The sequence below is a fragment of the Pipistrellus hanaki genome (assembly GCF_964339955.1).
Source record: "Pipistrellus hanaki genome assembly, chromosome: 9".
Classification (NCBI taxonomy): domain Eukaryota; kingdom Metazoa; phylum Chordata; class Mammalia; order Chiroptera; family Vespertilionidae; genus Pipistrellus; species Pipistrellus hanaki.
In genome coordinates, this window is record NC_140511.1 from 68220118 (window position 1) to 68232864 (window position 12747).

The 12747-nt window shown below is 49.2% G+C and overlaps 1 protein-coding gene across 3 annotated transcripts in view; it reads right to left on the minus strand.

The window, feature by feature from the left end:
• Positions 1-12747, minus strand: part of TSPAN18 (tetraspanin 18) — a 139336-nt gene that overhangs the window by 104268 nt on the left and 22321 nt on the right. For all 3 annotated transcript variants that reach the window (XM_084894499.1, XM_084894496.1, XM_084894497.1), the window contains exon 2: positions 5334-5413. The gene's annotated coding sequence lies outside the window, so the exon portion shown is untranslated. The remainder of the gene's footprint in view (positions 1-5333; positions 5414-12747) is intronic.

The following is a 12747-nucleotide window of genomic DNA, read 5'->3' on the forward strand; positions in this document are numbered from 1 at the left end:
TAATCAAGACAGCCTGGTAGTAGTGAAATAATAAATAAATCAGTGAACCAGAACAGAGATCCCAGAAATAGACCCACATAAATATAGTCACCTGATCTTTGACAAAGTAACAAAGGTAATACAAAGGAAAAGAGGTAGTCTTTTCAACAAATGGTGCTGGAACAACTAGACTTCCATATGCAAAAGAGTGAATTTCGACACAGATCTTATAATCCTTGTAAAAATGCACTCAAAATGGATCACAAACCTAAATGTAAAATGCAAAACTCTAAAATTCCTAAAAGTCAACACAGAAGAAAAATCTAGATGACATTTTGTTTGGGGTAATAACTTTTTCGATACAATACCAAAGATATTATCCATTAAAAAAAAAAAAAGATAAGCTGAACTTTATTAAAATTTTTTAAAGGATGCTCTTTGAAATACACTATTTTAAAAAAATATATTTTATTGATTTTATACAGAGAAGAATGGAGAGGGATAAAGAGTTAGAAACATCAATCAACTGCCTCCTGCACACCCCCCACTGGGGATGTGCCCACAACGAAGGTACATGCCCTTGACCGGAATCGAATTCAGGACCCTTCTGTCTGCAGGCCGACGCTCTATCCACTGAGCCAAACTGGTTTCAGCATGAAAGACACTATTAAGAGGAGACAAAGACTAGGAGAAAATATTTGCAAAAGATAGATAGGTAAAGGACCGTTATCCAAAATAGCAACGAACTCTTAAAACTGAACAATAAGTAAATGAACAACAGATTAAAAAATGACAAAAGGCCTGAGCAGACAAGTCACCAAAGATAAACAGATGGAAAACAAGCATGTAAGAAAGAAAATGCTCAACATCATATGTCATTAGGAAACTGCAAATTAAAACAATAATGCGATACCACCACACAGTGATTAGGATGGCCAAAATCCAAAACATTGACAACACAAAATGCTGGGAGGATGTGGAGCAGCGGGAACCCTCATACACTGCTGGTGGGAATGCAAATGGTACAACCACTTGGGAAGGTAGATTGGCAGTTTCCCTCAAATTTAAACACACTTTACCGTATGACCCAGCAATCGCGCTTCTTGGTATTTACCCAAATGAGTTGAAAACGTATGTCTACCAAAAAACCTGTGCACAGATATTTATAGCAGCTTTATTCATAATTGCCAAAACTTGGAAGCAGCCCAGGTGTCCTTCAAGAGATGAATTGATAAATAAACCATAGCACACCCAGACAATAGAATATTATTCAGCTTTAAAAAGAAATAAACTTAGCATTATTCACACAATAGCTAAACTGTGAAGCAAGTATCCATCGATAATGAATGGATAAGCAAACTTTAATTAAGCACATACAAAAAAAGGAGGAAATTCTGACATAGGCTACAACATGAATGAAACTTGAGGATATTATGCTAAGTGAAATAAACCACATACACAAAACACATACTATAGGATTACACCTATATCAGGTACTCAGAGTAACAAAAATCATAGACACAGAAAGTATACAGGTGGTTACCAGAAGCTGGGAAAAGAAGGGGACAGGGAGTTACTATTTAATGGGTGTAGGATTATTTTTGCAAGATCAAAAGAGTTCTAGAGATGAACAGAGGTGACAGTTGTACCACAGTGCGAATGTACTTAGTACTATTGAACTGTACTCTTAAAAGTGGCTAAAATAGTGCATTTTAGGTTATATATATTTCACCACAATAAAGAAAAATGGAAAAAGAAAAGCGCTATCAAGTCATGAAAAGATGTGGAGGAAACAAGTGTATATTACTAAGTGAAAGAAGCCTATCTGAAAAGCCAGCATCTTATATCACTCTAACTCTACGACATTCTGAAAAAGGCAAAATGATGAAGACAGTAAAAAGATCAGTGATGGCCAGGGCTTAGGAGGGAGGGAAGAATGAATTGGCGGAGCACAGAGGATTTTTAGGGCAGTGAAACTATTCTGTGTGGTACTCTATTCGTGGGCACATGTCATCATACATTTGTCAAAACCCATGGAAGGTACACCACCACCAGTGAACCTGGGATGGGCTTCAGGTGATAATGATGTGTCAACGTAGGTTCGCCGATGGCAATACACTGTACGTCCCACTGTGGTTGCAATGCCAGTAGTGGGGAGGCCCTAGGTGTGTGTTGGTGGGGAGATGTTGATGACTCTGCACTTTCCCCTCAGTGTTGCTGTGAACCTAAAACTGCTCTGAAAATAAGTTGATTTTTTTAAAAAAGGCCCGTGTCCAGAGCCCAATGTCCTTCCTTGATCCCACAGTACCTTCCTTTTCTAACACGACCCTGCCCACACCCCAGAAAGGAAGACACCTCTACAAGTCCCGAAGCCCCAAAAATGGCATGGGTCATTCTTCTCCTATCAGCAGCTCTGGGCAGGTAACAAACTACCACAGCTAACAACACTGCCAGCAGATCCGGACACGCTCCTGAATTCCAGGACTATTCATCAAAGTCTACTAGTTTATACTTTTAACTAAAAGAGAAGCAGCTGGGAGGCGCCAAGTGACCACCAGTTGGGAAGACTGGCAGACGAGGCCCATCTCTGCCATTGCACAGCTGTGTGGCCCCTCCAATGCTGTCATGGCATCTGCAACTGGGGTCTCCTTCCCTCCCTCTTTGCCCTACCGGGTGGGTGTTTCAAAATTCAGAGGTGATTCACAATGTGGACATATGTCATTATTTTAAAACAACAAAGAAACGCCTCTTAAGGGGGCTTTCTGCTAAGTGTTGCTGCCTACACAGAAAAGCAATCATTTACTCATTCTTTAGAGGGGGGAAAGGAAGACTTCTTATTCTCTCTCATGATGTCAAGGAGGTCACCCCACATGGCAATGGGTCTACCTGGCCTTCTCACAGCCAAGCATGCCGGGGAGACGGGGCATCCCCGAGGGGACACTCCAGCGACCTGGCCTCCTCTAAGGACCAACAGATATGTGGCCCTGGGATGCACCTTCCTGGGTAAATGTAAAGCAACTTGAAAAAGAAAAGAAGGAAAAGGATTGGGATGAAAAATGGCCAAGAAGGGAGAAGAGGACCAGGGAGCTGCCCTGTGTCACATGTGGACGTGAGGCTGGCCTGAGGCCAGGCACTCTGGCAGGTGTTGCACTGAGTGAGTAGGAAATGGGTGGTGAGAACCTGTCCTCCTGACCCCTCGCATACGTGTCCCAGACAGAGAGGGGGGAGCTGGGAAGGCAGAGGAGGTCTGGGGGCTGCGGCCCCTTCCTGTGCTTAAACCCAGGGCTTGTGCCCTACCAGTCAGAATTAGAGAAAACTGGGGGGTGGGGGATGCTGTCATTGGCACCACGGGAAGCCACTGCGGTGCTGTGGGTGCAGCTACGGGCACACACTGGTGTGTGCTCTGTAGGTGTGCAGGGTGCCACGTGGCCATTGTGGGTGCTGTGGGGTGATAGAGCAAGCACACTACCATTGGGGCCAGAGCCCTGTGTTTGGGTCCTAATGAACCTGCTGCTTTTTAGAGGTGAAACCTGGAGTAATTTACTTCTATGAACCCTAGTTGTCCTCACCTATAAAAATTGTATTAATACCTGCTTCTTAGGTTGTGAGGAGGATCAGCTATTACCTACAGAAAGGGTCCAGGGAAGATCATCAGGGCCAAGTGTAAACCCCGGGATAAAGGCTCAGTTCATACCTGAGATGGCCCCCAGCTCTCAGAACCGAGAGCTGACATAACCCAGGACCCATACTCAGACCTTTTTTTAGACCAGGCACGGAAAGAGGTATGTGTCTCCAGGGTAACCCCACTATTTGGCCATAACACCCAGCTCTCACATCTCAAGAGCCTGAGCCTGTTCAAAGAGGTCACCTTGGGAAGCCACATTAGTCCAGGGGACTGCCATCGCTCAAAGCAAACAGGTAGGCCTTGCTGGCAGTTTCCTCGCCCTCACAACCACCCAGTGGTTTGCCAAGAACTGAGGTTCTGGGAGATCAAATCACTCGCCCGAAGTCAAACAGCTACTGAGAAGGCGGAGCTGGGGCTCGGCTTCCACCCGTCTGACTCCCAAACCCCAGGACACACTCCCACAACAGCACATGCCTGTCTGCCTGTGGCCATCTGATCACCTTTGATTTTTTTCCTGTGACTCTACCAATGATCTGTTTCCTGGCTCACAACAGGGGGAAGCTAAATCACTCTGCTGACTGCACCACCCCCCGAAGGTAGCTCAGAAACAAGAGCACACTTGCTTCTTTTTAATGCACTTAAAGAAATTCTTGGCTGGCGTGGCTCCGTGATTGAGCATCGACCTATGAACCAGGAGGTCATGGTTCGATTTCCTGCCAGGGCACATGACTGGGTTTCGGGCTCCATCCTCAGTGTGGGGCATTGTTGGTGATTCTATCTCTTTCTCGCTCTCCCTTCCTTTCTGAAATCAATAAAAATACACTTAAAAGAAAGATATTCTTTCCCTTTGTTCACCCAGGCCCCCGACTTCCTCTGATTAGAGAAACATCCGTAGCAGAAAGGTCCCGGGAAAGTTACGCCTTCTCCGACTCACTTCAGAGCCTTCCCCTGAGTAAGAAAGCCATGCAAGATCCAGACGCTGTGATAAGGCAATAGCTTCCTGTGAGGATAGGGCATCTGCTGCCAGGAGGCTTACAATTAACACTGTGGCCTGAGAGCTGGCCAGGCTGGGGTGCTGCAGGGCACAGGCGCTATCGAGGGGGTGAGAGAGAGCCCACACCAGTGCCAGGCCAAGCCACTCCAATGAGGCTGTCCACTCGGGCCTCTGCCTGGCCCTGCTTTACCTACCCGAGGGAGCTGCCAACCTGCCTTGGATGTCAGCTGGGAAAATGCTGGCCAGCCAGCACAGTCGGAAAGCGAGAGGATGAACTGGGAGAGCAGAGGACTCTCGGTTCTGTGATGAGGATAGTAACTCAGTGCTTCCCCACTACGGGCAGCAGAAGCAACCAAAACTTCAAATGCCATCAGGCGGCTGGTGCAGCTCCCTCCAGGGGCTCCCTCCCTCCCATCCCTCGGCCCTCGCTTCCCGGGTGGACTCAGGAGCAACCCTGACCTGCAGCCCCCCCAACAGAGCAACCAGCCTCATGAGACCCCACTTGAGCACCAGCTCTCTCCTCACACATCACATTTGCTCCCCATTCCTGAACATACATTTGGGGTGGCAACAGGAGTAAAGCGACCCTTCACCTGCCCTGCATTCCCCAGCACGAGTTGAGAGCTCTCTCATGCAGGGAGGGCGGGCTTGGAGGGCAGCAAGAGAGGAGAGGAGATCAGACCCTATTATGTGAATGCGTTGAGATGCTACTCCACCATGATACCAAAATCATACCTCTTCCAACCGATCTTTTCCTTTCAGGGGTGTCAGGATTCTCCTGAAGTCTCTTTCTGATGATGGCTTCAGGAGACACTCTGGAGGGAGAAGAGAGAGAAATAAGCTTTACGAAGGCATGGGTTAGCAGGGCATGGGGATTCTGGGGGCCAGCTCAGTCCAGATATGCACTCACTCTCTGAGTGCACGCTCCCTCCTTGCACCTCTGCAGGCGCAGCAGCCAGACAGGGTCCCCGTGGCCAGAAAGACAGAACTAAGCACCCAGACCCACACAGGTTCCCAGGATGGCATCCCCAGTGCCTATGGGATTAAGGCATATTTTCCGTCTGCTACCATCAGCCCCAGAGCCTGTGCAACGTCCATGCGATGACTTTGAGAGCATGCTAATTACAATATCGCATCACGTGTCTTTGCTTCTGGCTAGAATATTATCAACTTGGTGTGGGAACTCCATTTTCCTTGGGCGGAAAAAACGGCGCTCTGAGTAATTTTGAAATGTGAAAGGGGATTAATCATTGCCTAATGAAAGCAGGGTTTTGGGGCAGAACAAAACTTTCAAGATCTGGAATCCATGAAGAGATAAGTCATAAGAGGAGGGGCTGTTGGTGGTGAAAAAACAGCTCAGCCCCAGAGTGCAGGGGCCAAGGTCCCAGCCCTCCCACGTCCTCTGTCAGTATGACTGAGTCCCAGGTCATAGGAGAAGGGTCAAATTCACTGTGCCCAAGCCACACACCTGCCTGCCAGGGCTGAGGCCACTCCCAGGGGACCAGGTCATTCATGTGCACAGCTGAGGAACAAAAGCAACACTTACAGCAGACAGGGCAGAGCCAAGTTCCCCAACCTCCCCCTCCCCGCTCCACTGCCCTCAATGGACAGGCTGCACAGTGGAAGCCCTGATCGAGTTTCAGGCTACCTCAAACAATTATGACAAGCATCCTGACACCCTCTCCAAGTCCATGGGAAAGTATTATCACTTCAGGGATGAGGACCAGGAATTCAGAGACATTAACTAACTTGCCCAGAGTCCTAGCTCTGAACTGGGGCAGAATGAGGACTAGAACTCGGGTCCCTAGGAAGTCAAGCCTGGTGCAAGTGTCATCTCCACAGTGAGAGAGGTGCAAGCAGGAGAGCCCTGAGGGAAAGGTCTGCTCTGCAGTCCATCGTCCTCACAGAGGGCATTCTCAGGACTCCCTGCTAACTGATGGGGAACAGGGCTTGGCTGGAGGATATTACCTCTACCTCTACCTCTACCTCTACCTCTACCTCTACCTCATTCATCCAAACATTGTCAGCCTGGGGACCTCATGCATTGGGGGCCAGACTAAGGCTGCAATCAGAGGAATTCATGATATATACTGAGTGGCCAGATTGTTATAATCTCTGAACGCATAATAATCTGGCCACTCAGTGTGTGTGTGTGTGTATTAGAGGCCCGGTGCATGAATTGATGCATGGGTGAGGTCTGGCCAAGCTGGCCAGGGGGAGGGGACATGGGCCGTTGGCCGGCTTGCCTGCTGGTTGAACTCCAGATTGAGGGGACAATTTGCATATTAGCCTTTTGTTATATAGGATATACACTGAATGGCCTGATTATTATGCGTTCAGAGATCATAATAATCTGGCCACTCAGCGTATATAACATGCATATTACAATTTTCTAACTACACACTGAAAGTTCTTCCTTACCCATGCATCCTAATTAACAGATAGAATCTCTGCAAAGACCTTATACTGTGTGCCCTTCTAAGTCTCATTCTATGTGAGCCCTCGTGCAGACAGTGTGACTTTATACAAAGGGGATCTTGCCACAGATGTTCTACATACAAGGCCACTTATCAGGGATATCATGTCTACCCATGACTGTGACACGATACAGACCTTCGGAGCTGTTTTCACAGTTGCACAGTGCCCCATAGTGCATGTGGACCACAATATAGTTTCCTCCTCTCTGAGTGCACCCACTCTCTGAGAAACACCAGTGGATATGTGGGGTGTTGATGTTTCTGGCCATTGCAACCTTGCAGTGACACCCCGCCCCGCCCCATCTCTGTGTGGAAACGTCCATGCAGTTCCAAAGCCTAGACGTGGGTTGGCTGGGCAGAGGCTCTGCACAGTCCACTTCTGACTGGGTGCAGACAAACCGCCTTCCCAAAATGCTGGGTGGATTCCCCTCCCATCGCAGGGCAGAAGGAGCCCTTTCTCTTGGATGCAAATTGGAAGCCAGGGTTCTCTTGGCAGAAGGGCTGTGCCCGTCACCGCCCAGTGGCCTGGGACTATGAGTCCCCTGGACAAAGAGGGGAGTAGATTTCTTGGCTCACGCAGATGGCTGCTGCTTCGCTGCCCAGGGGGCATTTCTGAAGACTCGGGCCCACCTGAGCCGGGAACTACATTTACTGGCTCAGAACTGATAATGAGCTTTTATGAGCTCTGGGGACCGGGAGGAACACGTATTAATGTCAAGCATGCCTGTCAGCCACGCAGCCCGGGTGAATGTCGCACATTAACGAAATTAAAGGCCGCAGTCGCTCGGGGAAGGCGCTGGGGGCTGCGCGTCGGCGGCGAGAGTAGGCCTGTCAATAACCACATTACTTTCCAGCTTTTGCACTCCCGAGCCCGAAGCTGTCTCCTGTCTTCACAGGAATCCTGCTTTCTTGCAGCCCGAGAGGAGATTAGTTTATTACCATTCTGCCAGGAGAGGCAAAATCCAGCACTAATCCTAATTCCCATTTAAGCAAATCTTTATTGTGTGAGAGAAACCAGCTGGGCTCGGAATGTCTCCCCCCTCTTCCCTGAGATCTCATTTCAGCCCCCTCCTCTCTGTGGAGGAGGGAGGTCACTGCAGATGTTGGACCCCGAGCCCTCCTGGGAGGGAGAAAAGAATCCCAGGGTTTAAGGCCAAGAGGGGAGACTGGCGCTGGGTGACAGGAGGCAGCATTGCAGGACGGTGAGCCGGGGGCTGGCGTTCGCTGTAGGCCTGGTGATCCCAGGCTGTGGGAAGGAAGGGGCACCACCCTCCAGGTCACAGACGTGGTCTTGCTTTGTACTTAAGATCCCACAGATTTGAGGTGGCACAGGCTCACGTCCCCAGTCCAGCCCTAACTAGTTCGGTGACCCCGAGCAAGGACTTTCTTACTCCACACCTCAACTTCTTATCTGGGAACAAGGGCTCACAACATCTGATAACTCATATTATCAGTTATTGCATGAGGAATGCATACACAAGACTTAGCAGAGAGCCTGCCATACACTATCCTATTTTTTGAATATAAGACTCTGGGTTGTATTTTATGGGTTTCTAAGAAAGAACACACGGTCAGTTAATTAATTATGACATGTCCCTTTTTATATCGATGTGTCCTGGTTTCAGAGACATTAAAACATTAAAAAATAAAGCGCGCCTCAGACTCCATGAAATATTGAAAGAACTTCATCAACGGCAGTAAATGTGATGACTCTTGGCCAACTCCTCCCATGTCGCAAAGTTCAACTCAGAACTCAGATCCTTTTCCTCCTCTTCCTCCAAACAAAGCAAACGTGCACTGTGTGAGGAAAACCAGCTCTCGGGTCATAAGGGAAATTCTGAGCGCCACTTTGGTGTCTTGGGTGACACCCAGGTGAGAGACTGTAATGATGTGTCCTACTCTACTTTTACCCCAATGGCTCCCACTCTGTTTTTAAATTAAAATAGGACTTATACATGGCAGTGCACACACTATGTGTGTACAGCCTACCGAATTTTCAAAAACAGAGGCCCCGGCATACCTGACACCCACCTCAAAGACTCTTCTCAATTTTCCCCAATATTTGTTCCTCTTCCATCCGTGTCTCTCAAATCATCCCTGACTCTCCATCCCCACCACCCCTGCCCATTCTGCCTGGATCGGCCTCACCATTGCCTGTCTGCGTGCCTGCTGCAAACAGGCTCCCTTCCCTTTGGTTATAGGACTGAGCCCATGAATGTGGCACAACACATCTTCCTCCTGCTCCAGTGGGTCCCCTGGTCTCCTTTTGCCTACACACGGAGATTTTTATAATCTTATCCCTGGTTTCCCAGCTTCAGGTCCTCACAATACACACAGACCCACAGCCACACCGAACTCATCTGCAAAATGCGGACAACCATAGTTCTACCTGGCGGGCCTGAGCTGGGGATGAGATGAGCTAACAGATTGTAAGTGGTTCCCTAGGTGCCTGGCACAACATAAGCAGTCAATAAAGAGAGGAAGCAGGAATTGTGTAAAATAGAATTTGCTTGCTACTTACTGCAGAAATGATAGTAGCCATGACCAGTGGTTCCTTCCCTCCCCCTTCCTCCCTCAGGGGTCTACAACCCAGACATATGCTAACACTTAATTCACAGCAACTGGGCTTTCTCATATTTTATATATTGAGTTCCCAGATAGCACTGAAAACCACTATTTTATAATCTTTCAATCTCCTAGATTCCAAGCCAGTAGAATTTTAGAGAGCTGGGAAGGCTTCCTGGAAGAGGCAGCAAGGAAAGGATGAAGGGAGTTGATGAGTCCAGTGATGAGGCTTTTCCCAGATCCCTCTCTCTCTCCCTCCCTCCCTCCCTCCCTCCTTCTCTCTCTCCCTCCCTCCCTCCTTCCCTATGTTCCTCCCTTCTTCCCTTCCCTCTCTCCTTCGGCCACTATATCTTTTCCTGGCTCCTAGGTGGAACTGCCATCCTTCTGAGCCCTGTGACCACAGGACTCTTGTTCCTGAGTTCCAACAAGGGGTAGTGTCCCCAAAGAGACCCTGGAGGTGGCTCAGCTCTGGGCCCTTTGTCCCCACACCAATGCCAAGCCCCAGGATCCAGGCTGAGCCACTGCCAGCTGATGCAGGGCTTACTGACAGATAAAAGCTCTGCAGTGTAAGGTTCCAAAACGAAGCCGAAGCCAGCCGGGGCTCTGTATTGCTTTGTTTTAAATTAGCAGCACAGTGTGGGACTGGGGGAGAGGGAGAGGAGCCAAGGCCAGTTCAGGAGGACTTCCTGCTGTGTCCTGCATCTCAGCTATTCCCTGGGCAGCCCCTAAGGAAGCCGCAATCTGCCTCTGCCTCTTCTCTCGACCTGCCCTTGTCTCTCTGGGAGAGTGTCTTCCCCGCCCACTCACTCAGCCCCCCTCACCCTGTTCCCATAATGAGTCCCTGAATCGGCCTGCTAATTGTGTTCCTGGGTCACTGTGGGGCTGGGGGGGGTGGGGAGCCATGCCATTCTCAGAAAGATTGAAATTTATTTTTGCTCCATAAAGGGAGAACCGCTCCTTCACATTTAATTGGGCAGCGCACAGTGGGCGTTGGCATGGCTAGCCAGGGTCCCAGTGGGCAAGAAACTCCCAACCTGAGTCCATTAGCTCTTGGCCTGGGGAGGGTGGAAGTAGCAACGTGAGTTAACAAGTGAAGCTGTTTCTTCTTAATGCAACTGTCATTAATAACCACCTCCCCTCCACCCAGCCTCCCATCAGCTCTGGGCTCTGCTGCAGGCAGCACAGGCCAGCCAGCGTCTCTCCTGCTCTCCCCAATCATGCCCGTGTGAGCAGACAACACCGGGATGCTCAGCTGAGCAGGAAGGGCCTGGGTAGCCTCTGGGAGCCTGGGACACCCCTGTCCCCAGAGGGCACTGCCCTGCATTTGCTCTTGTCCTGTTCTGCCTGGAAGTGCTTTCCTGTTAGCAGAAGGAGGTGAGAACAAGGGCTACCCCTCTGCTGGAGTTCATCTTACACTTGATCGTCACTCTTCTTCCTCCCACACTTGTAGATAATACTCATCTGCTGGGGCGGGGGGGGGGGTTATCATCGCTCTTCCCCTTCCTTCTGCAGATGAGGAAAGTGAGCAGCGGCACTTTTATGTAACTAAACATGGGTGCACTGTTGGTGGGAAGAGGAAGACAGAAAACACAAATAATTCCATCCACAATGTCTGCTAAGTAAGGCTCCCTCACTCTCGCCAAGAGGGGGTGCCCAGCAGATTTAGAAGCCTGATGCTAAGAAACCTGTCCCTGAAGGTGGAATCTGTCCTGTCCACCCTTATTCCACCGTGTCCTCTGAATGAGAAAACACATGAAAAACACAAAGACATACTCTTCTACGCGCGGCCTGTGTCCTCCTCTCCAGCGAAGTACCTGAGGCTCAGAGAGGCCAGCAGCATGTCTGCCCTCACAGAACTGAGTCAGGCTGAGGACCAGAACCCACAACGTTGTTTTCAGCCCAAGTCCCCAGAGCCATCTCACCTGTGTCCAGCCTTCACTAGACCAACCCACAGTCCATCCTCCCAAGGACGTATCTGAGAGGTTCTCAGGCCACTGGGCTGTTTGCACAAAGATACCCGGGGGTTCGAAAGCACGAGAATAACCGGTGCTTCCGGTGCATGGAGCAGGAAAGGCAGAGACGGTCTTAGTGCTGAAGTTGGCTTTGGTCCTAACTCAGCCTCCGCACATTCCAGCTCAGGAACTCAACGTGGATCCCCAGTGCAGTCTTACATGTACAGGGACGCGTCCCCCCAGGACCCTCTACCGCTGAGAGCAGCAGTATGGTTATACGCCACCTAACGATATGGGTCAACAACGGGCCTTACATATATAGTGTTCGTCCCATGAGATTATCACGAAGCTGAAAAACTCCTATCGCCCAGAGAGGTCTTAGCAGCCATCATTGGGTCCACTAGTCGCGTCCTAGGTGCCATATGTTGACGTAAAGGACGTTGTAGTGAAGTCGCAGAGTAACTCATTCCTCACATGCTCATGGTGCTGCTGCTGTGACTAACCTACTGCGCTGCCAGTCCTATGAACGCATCGCATTGTGTATTATGTACAGGACACAATACTTGATCCTGGTAATGGCCGACTATGTTACTGGTTTACATGTTCACTATGCTTTGTATTGTCTTTGTAGAGTGTCCTCTTCCTGCTTATTGAAAACAGTTTGCTTAAAACAAGATGCCTTGTCCTGCTGGCAACAGCCTCATTCTTCCCATGTTTATTTACCACGTCTCTTGGTTGCATTGTTTTCTCTTGTGCTTGATTTAGTCTCGTGCCATTTTATAAATGCACTGTTGCTTCTGGGTACTGTGCTGGTAATGTCTACAGCTGTGCACTGGACTGTCCTGGCCTTCACATCCACTCACCCAGAGCAATTCAGTCCTGCAAGCTTCATTCAAAGTGTCCTATACAAGTGTAGCACCTATCTTTTATATTGTATTTTGACTGTCCCTCATCTATGTTTAGATACACAAATATTTACCATCCTATCTAATAAAGAGGGAATATGCTAATTGACCCTCACGCTGTCACAAAGATGGTGTGCCCACAGCCAATAAGGAGGGAACATGCTAATTGATTGCCCCACTCTCAAAGATGGCGGCACCAACAGCCACAAGATGGCAGCACCCAGTCTCCTCAGCCCCATAGGATGGCAGG